Raw genomic sequence first — 15,210 nt, 5'->3', positions numbered from 1 at the left:
TAATATCGGAACTCATTCCTTTGTCCTGAGTTCTAATTACCATATTTATTAGGCTATAAAAAGTATTAAATCTTATTTCCCGATTCGTTCAATCTTAACCAAAGTGTTTTTTCCCCTTCTCGTTATTATGTAAAATTATAAAGCGCATCCTTAAAAAATCTGCCAGGTCTGAAAGTTCTGAACTATAACACTCTAAAAAATGCTGGGTTGTTTTAACCAAAATTAGGGTAAAAAATTGACAAACCCAACTGTTAGGTTAGGTTTTTAGATTACATTTTTAACCCAACGGTTGGGTTTGTCCATATTTCACCCAAATTTAGGAAAAAAACAACCCAGCATTTTTTAGAGTTCGAAACAAGATCATGCCAGACAAGCCACCGCGTAAATAATAACTTAAGTTCCTAAGTTCCCCAAATAAATACGTTCCCCAAAGTCTTTTCAGAATTCAAACAAATTGTAAGTTAATTTGAAAAATAATTAAGATAACGTTTAAGATTATTGACTCTCAAGATGAATAGAAGTGGTCCAAGATATATTCAATCTAACAGAACACGATTAGTCTGATTTGCTTTGAATGTGAATGCTAGACTAGTGCAAATTGTCATTGGATGAAGGAAAATTAGGACAAGGGAGGGACTTATTTTGCTTATTAACTTTATATATTAAGCTTTTTATTTCAATGTGGAACTATTGTGGGGTCTTCTTGTGAAATTGGTTAAAAACATGCAGACCAAGACAACTGAAAACTCACAGTTCTCCTATTAATATTGAGCACAAAAAGAGAGCACAAACTTTAACTTTGACAACAGACATGACTGTTTAATTTGAGAGGGAGAATCTGTCACCCAATGAATGCTCTAATGCTTTATTCTTTTTTTTTCTTCAAACAACACACACAACACGCTCAATTCTTGCAGCTTGCAGGAAACATGAATTAGCCCAGACAATGCAGTCTGACTGTTGAGTTAATGGCAGTCTTGACCTCTGGCTGCCTTCTTTGTTTAGTGTTTTTCTTTATTAACTGGGGCTACAAAGTCTATAATTCTATCAGAGTAAATTGTGTTTTAGTGACATCTGAAATGAGAAAAAATATTGTTAAAAGAATCTACTAAGCCAATTATGCCCAAATGGGCAGCCATAAACATAAATAAATAAATAACTGGTGTTATTTCTGTTATTTGAAAACATTTCTGGATTAAGCACTCATTAGAAGAGAGACATGAATACAAAGGAATGGCTTTTTTCCCCAGAAGTTCTAAATTAAAAATGCATGATGTTAAATTAACCAGCAGTTACCCCAAATATCTCGCATTCTCTCACAATGACAATCATTGATTGTCAAAGTCTGAAACATGGTTTATGTTAAAATTTGGTTGAAATTTAGTATAGCTTATAGTTTAAAGATTAATCAATTTAAAAATAACCAAAATAATTAAAATCATGTGATCTCCACATATTGTATACTGTATATTCATAGGGAAATTATAGACAGCCTGGGTGGGGAATGAACATTGTGATTATGGAAGATCATCTGCCTAAAGTAAATCAGCGAGTCCTTCAGAGAGAGTGATGTCAGCTCAACTAAATCATAAAACAGCTGATCTGAAGAGCTATATTAAGCAAATATGGAGGCAAAAAAAAAAAGTAAACGAAGAGGCAATAAATAGAGGTATAAACAAAAGTGTCAAATATAGATAAATGATATAAAAACCTATTGAAATGCCATATTTAAAATGACTTTGATTAAAAAACAATTGTGCAGTCTCATGCATGTGAATGTGAGAGTGTGTTTGAGTTGGAGAGATGTAGGAAGTGGAAGGATAACAGTCTCCAATATCTAAGAGAAACATGAGCTTGTGGTAATCCACCAAATCCCACCCCTAAAACAGACCACCTTCAATGATTATTAAGTTACATAAGAATGTGACATTTTGATCAAACGTTTATTTCTGTGTAATACAAGCGTTTCATCTCACATCTGAACATTCCCTGACAGGGAACAGCCTTGTCCCGATAGAGCCGTCGCCATGCGGATTGGTTACACATTTTTAATATATGAAAAGTGAACGTCTGGCTTTTTAAGAAAGATTGCTCATCAATAGCTAACTAATGCAATAGCTTAAGAAATAAATAGGGTTAAATCCAATGTCATTCTTACACTTTTTTTCAATGTTTATGCAACTTTACATAGGAAGAATCTGAATTAGATTGCTTAAGAATGCCCTCATGTTTCTATTAGGTCCAATAAAGGTTATTTTGGACAGCTTCTAAGATGTGAAAATGAAGTCACCTTGTATAATGAAAATATGAATGGACTTTGAATAGCTTGCAAAAGTTTTAAAAAAACTAACAATTTAATGTTATTTTTTTTTTGTATACCGGTATTATTATTTGAGCAAACAAACCTTTAACAGTTATTTGTCTATTATATTACTATTATATTAGTCTATAAATGCCAGCATTTCATTAATTTTCATGTGAATCTTAAGTGATTTCATCTTCCAGTTATAACAGCTAAAGTGTGTGTGTGTGCTGCAATTTGCCTTCGGTTCAGAGTATCAAAATGTTGGAATAGTCACAAAGAAACAAAGTTCCCTATGTAAATGAATGAGATCTTCAGGGAATTTGATTATCTTCATCACTGGTTACATTCAAAATGATCAGGAAAGCACAATGCACTTATCAATGTAGGTATTTATTCCAAAATACCATCGACTCAACACATACACTGCAGAACAGTTTTCCTGATCTAGGAATTCACTGTGTGAAATTTTCAGTTTTGTTCAAGGTGATCAAATCAATTAATTATTGAACAAATGAAAGGATAAATGATTTAGGGTAAAGAGCCCCCATTTTACGGGCAAAAGCCCTACAATGGCATCAGCCAGTGCTGGTTGAAAGATGCCTGTACTTCAACAAATCGTTTTCCATTAGCGAGGAAGAAGGGCTTGTTTTGTTTATCTTGCCATATCAAAAATCTTTTCATTTGTATATGCATGGTAACAATTATATCCCTAATATTACTAACCCCATTTCCCCAATGCAGGTGGACATGTGCCACCTTTATTTGCAACATGATTTGTATTTAGAACAAGCTTCTATGATAATTTCTTGTCACACAAATCTTTAGTATATCTTAGTATATATTTAGTCTATCTTTAGTAAAAATAGTTATAGTTTAGACATATTTTGTAGAAAATATTTCAAACGACATTAAAAATGTATATATTGTTGTTGTTGTAGTTATAATAATAATAATAATTAGTAGTAGTAGTAGTAGTAGTAATAGTATTTATTTATATATTTATTAAAAAATGTATTTATAGTTAGACAGGGAAAATAATTAATGTTATTACAATTTGTAATGTTCGTAATATTTTACTGTAGCACTTTTATAACAACAAATGTTTAAGAACAGGATATCCTAATAGTCAGAGATCAATGTATGTGAACAAACAGGTCAGGCTTATGTTGAGGGTCACAACCTTCAGATTAGTCACAGTAAAACATAAGCCAATGGAGATGGGGTAAAATTACACGTATCTATTAAATTAAAAGAGAATAAAGCACATAACTGCAAATACTGGAACTATACTGAAAACACACTAATAATAGGTATTACAATGTGCATTGTGGTGGAAAATTAGTATAGCACACAAAAACAGTGTAACCTATATGTCATTTAGAGAACATACTGGATTTGAAAAAGCAGTTTAAAAACAAATAACAGTAGAGACTGAGACAAATGAGAGATTTCTTAACTCTAAATTAAATGTGAATATACACTATGTAATGGCTTCAGGCCTAACAAATAAATAGATTCTAAATCAGTGTAATTAAAAGGTTGAATCACAGAAGAAAGAAAAGCTCATCAAAAGCGAAAAAGAGATTTTAATACCATTAAATAATGAACTGAAGCAAGGAACATTAATGTAATCGTGTATTTCCCCTGAAGGTAATGGTGAATGGGCTGGAAATTTGAGAGGTTTTTTTTTTTTTATTAATTTTTTTACATTGGTGAAAACAACAGACTGAAAAAAAATGATAAATTATTGATGCAGCCATTGTCAAAAACGCAGAAATATGTGCCTTATTATTGTTTAGGAGATCAATATTTTTTTTCTCTTATATAAGCCAAAATAAATATTCATATTATTATATTAACTATTTTAACTATATTAATTCGATGATATTAGAATATTGCTTTTTATCAAATTCACTCTCTGTTTTATATGACGATCAAGGTCCAATAGCCTTGATATAGGCTATCAGAGAAGGCTTTTATTAGTTAAAATCAGATTTTTTTAAATTAATATTTTATTAGATATTTTATAAGTTACTTTCGTAATGACAACTCCCTGGCCTGAACAAAAACTTTCGTGAAAAGTAAGCGGACAGCATGCGAGTGTGCGGCTATCGTGAGAATTCACTAACATAAGTCTGCCACCTACTGGAGACATGAGGAACTTAAAAAGTGCATGATGTTTCTAAAACTGACTGTCTGTAAAATAACACATAGAAGAACAAGAACGATAAATCGAAGAGACCCATAGCCACAGGCAAACGCTTTACAAATACAACATGTGAAAATCATAAAAGCATATACTTCAAAAAAATATCTGTACCAGATTCTTTGATTTTAGAAATGACTGAACTCTATAAATGCAACCTGTATTTCACTGAACGTGGGACTGAGGCTTCACTGCAGTCTGCTGCCTCTTTGTCTCGATGGCAGAACATTTGTTACACGGCGCCCATGTGGCATTGTGCCTGTCTGCTGGTTAGGCCTGATGCCAGCGGACACAGTCATTCCCTTTGAAAGCTGTTCACACAGCCTGGCATCAACATACCTCCGGTTGCCCCAATGGTATTTGAGAATGTAGCATATTAGCAATGATTTGCATGAAACATGAAAACACGTCATTCCAGTACACTAATATAATAAAAAATGTCAAACAATATTACACAAATGCAAATAGTGACTAAAACCAACAAACAAAAAAATGACTGATGAGTAATTTGTCTCAATGACAGGTCAAAGTGTCAAACCTGAAGTGTTTAATTAACCCAACAATGGAGACTGTTTCAGTGCAGTGTATGAAAGTGCAAGTGTGTGCATTTGTGTGTGCTACAAAGTGGAAAAAAAGTGTAGGATTTAACGATTGAAACGATTTTCACACAGAAATTGCTAGTAAATTTTACAAATATTTAAAGAAACACATTGAAATAAATGTGAACTTTTTTTTATTAACAACTTAAAAATATATATGTTTTTACAGTGTACATTGCTTCATATTAAACACTGCAGTAGGCTATCCCAGCTAACAAAAATATGTTCTAAGAACGTTTTGCTAATGTTCTTACATTTAGTAAAAGTTATCTGAATGTTCTCTGAAATGTCTTTTTGCAAATGTTTTGGTTATGTTAATATTAAGGAACATTCCATTTTATCATTTTTCAAACATTATGGGAGCGTTACCTTTGAACTAAAAAAAAAAAAAAAAAGTTAGACAAACGTCCAACTGAAATGTTTCAGAAAAAAAAGACGTTCCATGTGTTTGTGATAGCATCATAAGAACATTGGACCGGATACCTTTGAATGAACGCACTCTTAAAGGTTTAGTTCACCCAAAAGTTAAAATTCTGTCATTAATTACTCACCCTCATGTCGTTCCAAACCTATAAGACTTTCGTTCATCTTTTGAACACAAATGAAGATATTTTTGATAAAATCTGAGAACTTTCTGTCCCTCCATGGACACTTTGACGCTTCAAAAAGTTAAAGAGATCATACAACTAATCCATGGTTCTTCAACTACAGGCACTTTTGGTCTTGTGAACTTGAGGGGGAAAAAAGTGCTCAAATCAAAATTGTCACAGTGTAACAGTTAAATATAACTAGTCTAGTTTAATGATCCATAAGAGAACGCACTTGCATTATAAGACAAATTGGTGTTTTTTGACATATTTTCCGATCCGCACTGAACAAATGTCATTTCCATCACATGTAAATATTTGATTATTATTTTAAAATATTATGATATAGATCATTTCTTAACAGTGTAAGACCACTTTCACAATAATATATTACCAGTTTATACCTATATTGCAATTACCATAGATTTGTGGATTAAGTAAATTAATTTTCATGAGGCCCAAACACAAAGCTTGAAATATAATATCCACCACAACCTGAAATATAATATTGGATTGATTAGATAACTACTTGTGTTATTACATTAAGTGGACCATTATCCCATTAACTATGCAGAAGTTTTTAATGAGTGATTAGAATTTTGTATATATTTTTAAAAAAGAGTATTTAGTCCAAATTATAGTCTTTTGCGTGTATATGATATAGTTTTAGCGTGCATATGATACGCACTTTATGGCGTGTAATACGCACGCACCCCCTCCCCCTAATCCTACCCACATATGCACGCAAAAACCATTTTTGGAGGGTCAGAAAGTTCTCAGATTTCATCAATAAGATCTTCTTTTGTGTTACTGAAGATGAACGAAAGTCTTACAGGTTTGGAACGACATGTGGGTGAGTAATTAATGAAAGAATTTTCATTTTTAGGTGAACTAACCCTTTAACGTCACTGAGAGAATGTTTACTCGTCACTTTGAGAGAACCTTGCCAGAACGTAAATCCAAAGTTCTGAAAAATTCCCTGTTTCCTGGGACACTGTAAGTCACAGTAACACCTCATCCTCGTCTAGCCATATATTCACTAGTAACACTCTTTTGTAAAGGCTGTTTAGTAAAATTAATTTCGATTTGAATTGGCTTTATGTTATTTTTTAAGTTACTTTATTGTCAAAAGTTTTTTTCATTTTAAATTGCTCATTATATATTATCGTTACATACAAATATCACCTGCATCTCTGTCAGTGTCTGTCGGAAACCTAATTGAATCTGAGCAGAACATATTGTGCCACTAGGATGTCATATGGTCTTCTTGTCAGATCAATGAGTTGTTCCGACTGAACCCAGCTTTACGTATCACTGAGAGACAGGGGGAGGGCTGAGGGAACTGCTTTGAGCTTTTAACATCAATTACACTCAGTTTGATGAATGGGATGGCATTAGAGAAGAGAAATCCTCAGCTGCTCTTTGTATGTGAGTAAGTATGTGTCGGAGTGAGTGTGTCTTTGTTTTCATTTGTGAAGTCACTTACTTAGCAGCATCGAGCTTTGTGTTTGTGTGTGTGTATACTGTACAAGAAGAGGATCTGTCTGTGTCAGAGAGGCTTTGGTCGCCTGTAGTTTGGCCCAAACACTCCTACATTGAGCCTGTCAGACACTCATCAATCAGAAGGGTTAGTAAAAGCCATTTAGGCGGTTTAACGAGCCGGCCAATCACAGGAGTGTGGGCTCATTAGCATACTCAATTACCCTTGTTTATGCTGGAGACTGTTGGAGGTTTGGCCTCATTGTTGTCATAGTATAGTGCAGGACTGGAATGAAATGCCTGAACATACAATATTGCACAAAGAAAACAAACGAAGAAAATACAATCAAATAAAGAGACATGAACTGTCTCATCACTCCAGTTCGCTTAAATCACAGATCTTTCCTTTTTCCATGCTCTAGTTTTCTCCTTATTTTTCTCTAATTGATTTTATTTCGTAATTGTTCTCATTTACCGAATTTTCTTTTTATATAGAATATTCTTAATGGGTCTCTACACTGATACGCTTTCTCACATATACATTTAGTAATACATTATACAATGTATTATAGTGTATTTCATATCAGATTATGTATTGTTAGAGTTATTCTTACATTTGACCTTCATAATAACTTTCATTAAAAACAATAACATCATTACATTATATAATAATAATAATAATAATATAACTCTCCCAACATACTACAGTTCATTGCAAAGACACAAGTCCATGTCGAACCACCCGGTTAGCAGTATTCTCTTAGTAATAATAATAATAGAATCCATAAAAAGATTGTTAGAAAAGTCAAATTTAAAGGAAAGTCTATGTGTTTCATATGTTTTCTCTCTACTTTCTATGTAACATTTACTGCAGTATGTCCATGGACCCTTGGTATAAAACCCTGTTGTGAGTGCACTGGCTCTGCACGAACAGAATAAAACCATAGACAAATACTGTAATCACAAACTAACAATTCCTTTGACTCACGCAGCTCTGTATGTCTCTGCTACAGTTCACCTGCTCTCTAAATATAGTAGAGTGACTGACTTCTCCTCCTCTACACTCCGAATCACATGCTTTCCCAGCCAAATAAGACAGTGATGGATCCAATGGGTTTTTGGTGTCCTGTTTTTATGAACTAGGCTTAAATATGCAGTGACTCTATTCTCCCCGTACAGCTTTTCTGCCTGCCTGCTCTATTGTCCTTAAAAGAGACTAGAGCCACAAAGAGGAGCTACACATTAACACAGCCCCTTGTCCTGGCTATTCAGTGTAGCAGAGCACAGCTGTCTCACAGCACACTCTGCGGGTCTGAAGGGTGAGGGGTGACAGGGGGTTCACTTACACCGAGCGGCCCCCTCTGGAGCACGGAGTGAAGAGTGTTTGGGAGAAATTGAGAAGGATGGCAAAAAAGGCTCACTATTTCCAGTGATGGAGAGGGTGCTTCGTCACACATGACAGACAGTTTGGGCGGCCCCTTTCTTGGTCGCTTTGCTAACGGTGCGGCTCGACTTGGACTCGTGTCTTTGTGACGAGCCGGAGTATGTGCAGAGTGTTTAAGCTGAGTTCAAAGGTCTTTAGCATAGTGAGTCTGTGCTGTATGGTGGAGGCTGAGTAATTAAACCCCCTTGGTGTTTTAATAGCATTACCACCCATTGAGATGATGTTTGCAGATGATTACACTGACTTTCAGCTGTGCTTCTTTCAAATTTGGAATTACTATTTACATTTTAGAATATTCTTGTCCATACTAAAAAGATTTGTGTGAACCTTTTTTTAATTCCATTGATTAATTGACTTCAGTTTATCAACTGCCACGGCACACTGAAACTTTTGGATTTGGATTTAAAAAAAAAATGTAATTACATTTTTTAGTGTGGTTGAAAATAAATTAATAAATAAATTAATTAAATTAAACAAAAAATATAAATTAATTAATTAATTAATAAATTAATAAATTAAACAAAAAATGTTATTCAAAAAGTTACCAGTCAACAGTCAATTTAACCAGTTTTAACCAGAAAAGTGAACTTATGAAAAACATCATTACATATTTTTAGGAAAATTATTTTCCTAAATGATTTTCATTTGGAGGGGGGGGGTTAAAATGAGCTGGTGCTAAAATGCATATTTGATATTCATTATACTTTGTAAGTCGCTAAAGCATCTGCTAAATGAATAAATGTAAATTCATACTGTATGTTTTTGATTATATGTTACTTGGAAATGTGCATCTTACACATATTTCACAGAATTTTTCTCAAATAAATGAAGTTTAGACATTTTTAAGATTCTAGCTCACTATAATTTGAGTTGCAACTTTTTCTATGTTCAGTAAAAATGTTGGTTTGGCATGTAGGTATGTAAAGAATTTAAGCAATGGACACTGCCATAAATTCAGCATTTCCATTTTCAGTTCAATAAAATTTCCTTTTCCCTCCCTTTTTCATCTCTACTGATAAAATACAAAGAATTTAGAATTATTTTTTGACCACAAGCATTTCCAGCAGCCAGTCACATTACGCTTCACTGTATGCGAATGCATCAAATATTCAAATATATTAATCATAGTTATTTTGATGTCTCACTATTATTTTTTAGCAGAGACTGCACATTTTTCTACACATCTGTGTAAATCAGCATTGTCTTAGAAAATTCCCAGTGCAATAAATATGCTTACATTCGCTTCCATCCCAATTACATATCCTTTGTTAAATCAAGAGCCTCTTTGGTATATTCAGGACAATTCAATTAATCTTATTCTCAGCATGACACCCCAAGAGAACATTTCCTGAGCTTATGATGACTGATGTTTCATCCGCACTGCTCTGACAGTGGTCTTATGACCTGATCTGAGATCAGCTTTCAGTGGGTAAGACTATATAAGGAGGAGCAGTCTTGATCTGTGTAAAAATGTCTGTCAGCGTAAACCTAATAAAAGTAATTTAGACAGATTTACACTCATGATGCTGGAGTGGAGGGAGAGTGACAGAGTGATTTATCAGGCAAGGAAAGACAAATTAACTTAATAACCACCAGACTCAGCACTGGAGAACAGCCATTATCAGCCAACAGGAGTTTAAAACGCGTAATGATCTGTGATTAAGAACTCATTTAGCATGAGGCCATGGAGATATGGTCCCATTGTTGCACCTGCATGTGCGTTTTTATGAATGTCATTTTTATGACCCAGTTTCTTCTGTGTGAAATGCAATTGAGAATGTTCACTGTAATGTTACACATAGTGAGTTAAAGGTATTTTCGCCCCATATAAAATAAATAAATAAATAAATAAATTCTGTCATCATATCTCATGTCGTTCCAAACCTGTATGTATGTCTTTCCTCTGTCGAACACCGAAGAAGATATTTTGAAAAACATTGTATTATCCCACGACCCTAAAGGGATAAGCAGTTTAGAGAATGGATGGATGGATGGATGGATGGATGGATATTTTATTATCTTTAACTATTTGGATAAAATCAGAAGAGGTTCATACACTTAGATCTATTTGATCTATTTATTTGCCATCCAAGGATTGTCCAGCAGAGGTCAGTATAGGAGCAACATTTTTTTTGAATGTTCATTGTATCATGTTGGTTTAATTCATGACGATTCACACACTTTAAATCCACATCTTGCAACATTTTTTTTAATTATTGAAATGTATTATACGAATAGGTCATATGTAAATTACTATTAGATTTTTTTGTTGTTGTTGATAACAGCACCCTCCACAACAACTTCTTTTTTTGAATGCGCTACAACAAGGGTTACATCAGAAGACCCTCCACAACTTCATAAGCACCGACCCGTTCACAATTGTTTTAAACGTCAGCTCTTCTTCAACAGAATCTCAAACTACAAGAGACTCTATCTTATGACTTGAACTAATATTAAGTCATAAATCTTTGGCAGTGGGCAGAGTTTTTAAATATTGAAAAAAAGAAAGAAAAAGCACCATAAAATGTGGTATATATATTTATGTTATAAATGTGGTATATTACAATTTCACTTTTTTAAAGTTTTAATTTTTAATTTCAGTTATTTTAGTACTTCAACAATGTATAAAACTTGAACTAAAATTAATACGTAGGCTAAATAAACAGTAAATAGAACAAATAAAATCTCATTTAAAATAATAGTATTTAGTTTACGTTGAAGTACTAAAATAACTTCCACTAAAACTAAAACGTAAAAAATACATTTGGATACATTTTTAAAAGAATGAATGTAAATAATGGTAGATACTGTTCATAATGATACTCTGATACTATTATAGTTTTTGTTAACATTTTAAATGGTATTTTATTTGTCATTAAGTGTCATTTTTTTAGTTTTAGTTATTGTAGTACTTCAACGTGAACTGAACGAAAATGAGAAACATTGTCTTGGTATCTGAAATAATATGCAGCATTGAAGTACTCAAACTTTTTTTTCAAGTACTGACTTTCTTTTATGGTTTTATTTTAATTTTTTTGTCAACAATAATAACCCTGGTTTGCCCCATTTCTATATAGAAACAAATAGCATCACTAAGTGCAAATATTATATTTAAAGGAATGTTGGCCAGAGTTACCGTAGTTAAAACAGGCTTTGTCGACATGGATATTTGCTCTGAGTGTATAGACATGGCATAAATATTTGTGCACCACTAGCAGTGCAAAATAAGCACTTCACTTGTGCACATTAGACTTTGAAATATATGTCTGCATACTGAGTAAGCTGATGGAGCTGTTCTTCTTTTACACAGGGCAGATCTGTGACAAAATATACAAAGAAAGAGACACAATTAAGAAGAAATGGTCAATGTCATATAAAAGAAAGTCAGAGGATCTCAAATGAAACTGAATGAAAGTGTGTAACTGAACAAAAGAACGTTTGTAATTTTGGAGCAATAGCACAGCCTGCAGACAGAAAGAGGAAAATAACAGGCAACCGATCCTCTCACCATTACAAAACCACCATTACAAAAATACATTGTGGCAGGATCAGTTAAATTAATAAAAAATAAAAATAAAGAGTAAAAAAAAAAAGATAGTTTTAAATTACTTTTGGCATTTATTTTCCCATTTTTCTTTTTGAAATGATTTAAGGATTTATTTAGTGCCTAACTTATCATGTCTTATGTTTGTAACATGCATCCTGTTGTCTTGCAGTCAAATATCACAAATTAAACCTTTCCATGTTATCAGGCGAAATGTTATGCATCCAACAGCAAATCAAAAGATCTTACAAATGGACTTAAAATACCATACTAGGTGTTGTCAAAGATATAATGTAAGGAGCCCTGGAGGTGTGTGCTCATTTTGTTTCCAGCTCATATGACTTTTCTTTTCCGTGGAACACAGAAGATTTTTTTGAAGGATATCTTGCGTCTCAAGCGCCCAAACATAAATTGCATTTGGGTTCTCACTACTACTTGCCTCCAGTGGACTTCAATTGTTACATTCCAAGTCTTCTAAAGCAATAATGCAGACTTAAGCGTACTAATGATTGGAGAAGTCCTGTATGTGTCACCAGAGAGATGTCTGTTGTTTTCACTAAAAGATCCAGCATTTTGATTAAACATTACTTCCTTTTTTTCTATGAATGGTTGAATTGTTCATAATAAGATCTATAACATGCATTTAAGAAAATGCAATGAGGTGAATTTTTAATGGCGACTTTAAGGTAAGAGCTGCTAAGAGACCAAGGAGGCCTATGATACCTGAAGAAACCTATATTATATTCATCTCAGTGGCTGTTTTTCACCTTGATCCCCTGGAAATACTAACCCTGGTGTTGTCATCTTTGCACGTGGCCACTCATTTCTAGGAACATCTGTCATGTGACTGATCACTCATCAAAGGCCAAAGACAAAGTCAAATATACAGATGTACATTTCATACTTTTAAGAGCCCTCCAAAAATAATGTCACTGGTAAAAAATATGTAGGCAGCACACACGGATAGCCATCAGTGGGGAATCCTGCTTTTTTTACAGTATCTACCAGCAGTGGGTAAGGGGGTGACACTAACCTGCCAATTCCTGAGTCCTGACCCCTGCATGTCATACACCCAGGAAATAACTGGATACCTGTGTGCGATCGAGAACACCAGCCGTAACAGTGGACCATGTATAGAACTGTACACGGTTCCAAACACTTGAACTGACACAAATACTGCTCTTAGATTTCTCAGAGAAATATATATATATATATATATATATATATATATATATTTAATGCAGTGCAGATTATTGAAGTAGTGTGGTGAAACAAAAGCACATGAGTAATTCCCATAGGAGCCAAGTGACTCTCATAGTAAATTCCTCCACGTGTTCCTACCCGATGCAGTCTATCATTTCTCATTATCGGTTAGATTTACAGATATTTGGATGAATGAGTGACGATATAGTAAGAGAGAGTGAATAACCTCCTGTGTGAGATAATAATTGATTCTACACAAAAATTTGTCTGAGGCTACGGACATCACTCCACGCTGAGAGTCATATGACCCAAACCATTTGACATGAGAACATTACTCAGAAAAGCACAAGACGCCAGGTCTGTCAGCAGAAGTCGCTCTCTGATATATATTAAGTTAAACAACCCAAACACTTGTGTAACTAAATGTATATAATGTTTTGAAAAATCATGTCTTTGTGTATGATAAGATAAAGTTATCATCTGATCCTTTTCATGTACAATTCAGAGGTTTTGCGTGGGTGCGTCAACACATACTCATGTGAGAAGAGAGAGGTCCAAGAAAGAAGCCGGAGGGAGCTAGTAAAGAGCCTAAATAAATCCAAACACAGAACTATTATTTCAGAATGTGTTAAAGGTTAGTCACAATGATGAGTAACTGAGAATATTTGAAAATGACGGGAAACAAACATATTTAATGTTTATAAACCACATGATTGTGTAGCACCCTATATTATAATATTGCTATTAATTCCTCTTTTGAATTGAGTTTATGTGACAAACTGTTAATTTAGTATTTTTTAAGGGATAATTCACCTCCAAAAGAAAACTGGCATCATTTATACAGCCCGAATGCATTTCTTTCTTCAGTGAAACACAAAAGAAAATGTTTGGAAGAATTTTGGTAACCAAACAGTTTTGACTTCCACTGAACAACAACAACAAACCTCAGACATTTCTCAAAATATGTTATTTTATGTTCTACAAAAGAAAGAAATTCATACAGGTTTGTAATTACTTTGTGGTCAGTAAATGATGGCAGGATTTTCATTTTTGGGTGAACTAACTCTTTAAGCCCTTGAGGGCCTGATGTGAAGCAAAGGTCACCGAACCATGACTAATGTTTTAAGATAGTGGCTTGCAGTCTAGTTTCACGTGAGTGCTTAAACAGCGGTGCTAATTCACACTGCAAGACATTTACAAATTTAAAATTTAGCAATTCAGTTACAGTTCATGTGCAGATTTCAGAGTTAGATGTGGTGATACATGGGATCAGGAGTTTCAATTCCATCAGTCTGTCATCTTCATGATGCACAATCTTTGTATCAATAATCTAACATAGAACAATGAATCATTGGTCTTCTGTCATTTATGCCCAGTGTTGTGTGGTTGCACTTAACCTATTGAATCTGATTAAATACACAAGCAGTTCACTAAAAGTTCATGCAAAGCTTTGGGGTTTTGATGCAAGTTACATAAATAATATAGGCTAAAAAGGTCTATTTACTCACTTCTTTCTTCTGCGAAACACAAAAGAAGATATTTGGAAGAATGTTGGTAACCAAACAGTTTTGACTTCCATTGATTAACAACAACAAACCTCAGACATTTCTCAAAATATGTTATTGTATGTTCTACAAAAGAAAGAAAGTCATACAGGTCATACATTACATAAATAATATAGGCTAAATAGGTCTATTTAGTGTCTTTCATTGATCATTGTTAATTGCTTTCAATGGGAAAGTAGATATTGCATTATGAAATGAAAAGAAGACGTATAAAATTCTCCACTCTACAATTTATTATTATCATTGGACCAACTATTTGCATTTCATTTATGGTTCAT

This window comes from Siphateles boraxobius, unplaced genomic scaffold (genome assembly GCF_051911475.1).
Source record: "Siphateles boraxobius isolate OS27281-9 unplaced genomic scaffold, OSU_SipBor_1 29, whole genome shotgun sequence".
NCBI lineage: Eukaryota > Metazoa > Chordata > Actinopteri > Cypriniformes > Leuciscidae > Siphateles > Siphateles boraxobius.
Note: the sequence above shows the minus strand (reverse complement) of the source record.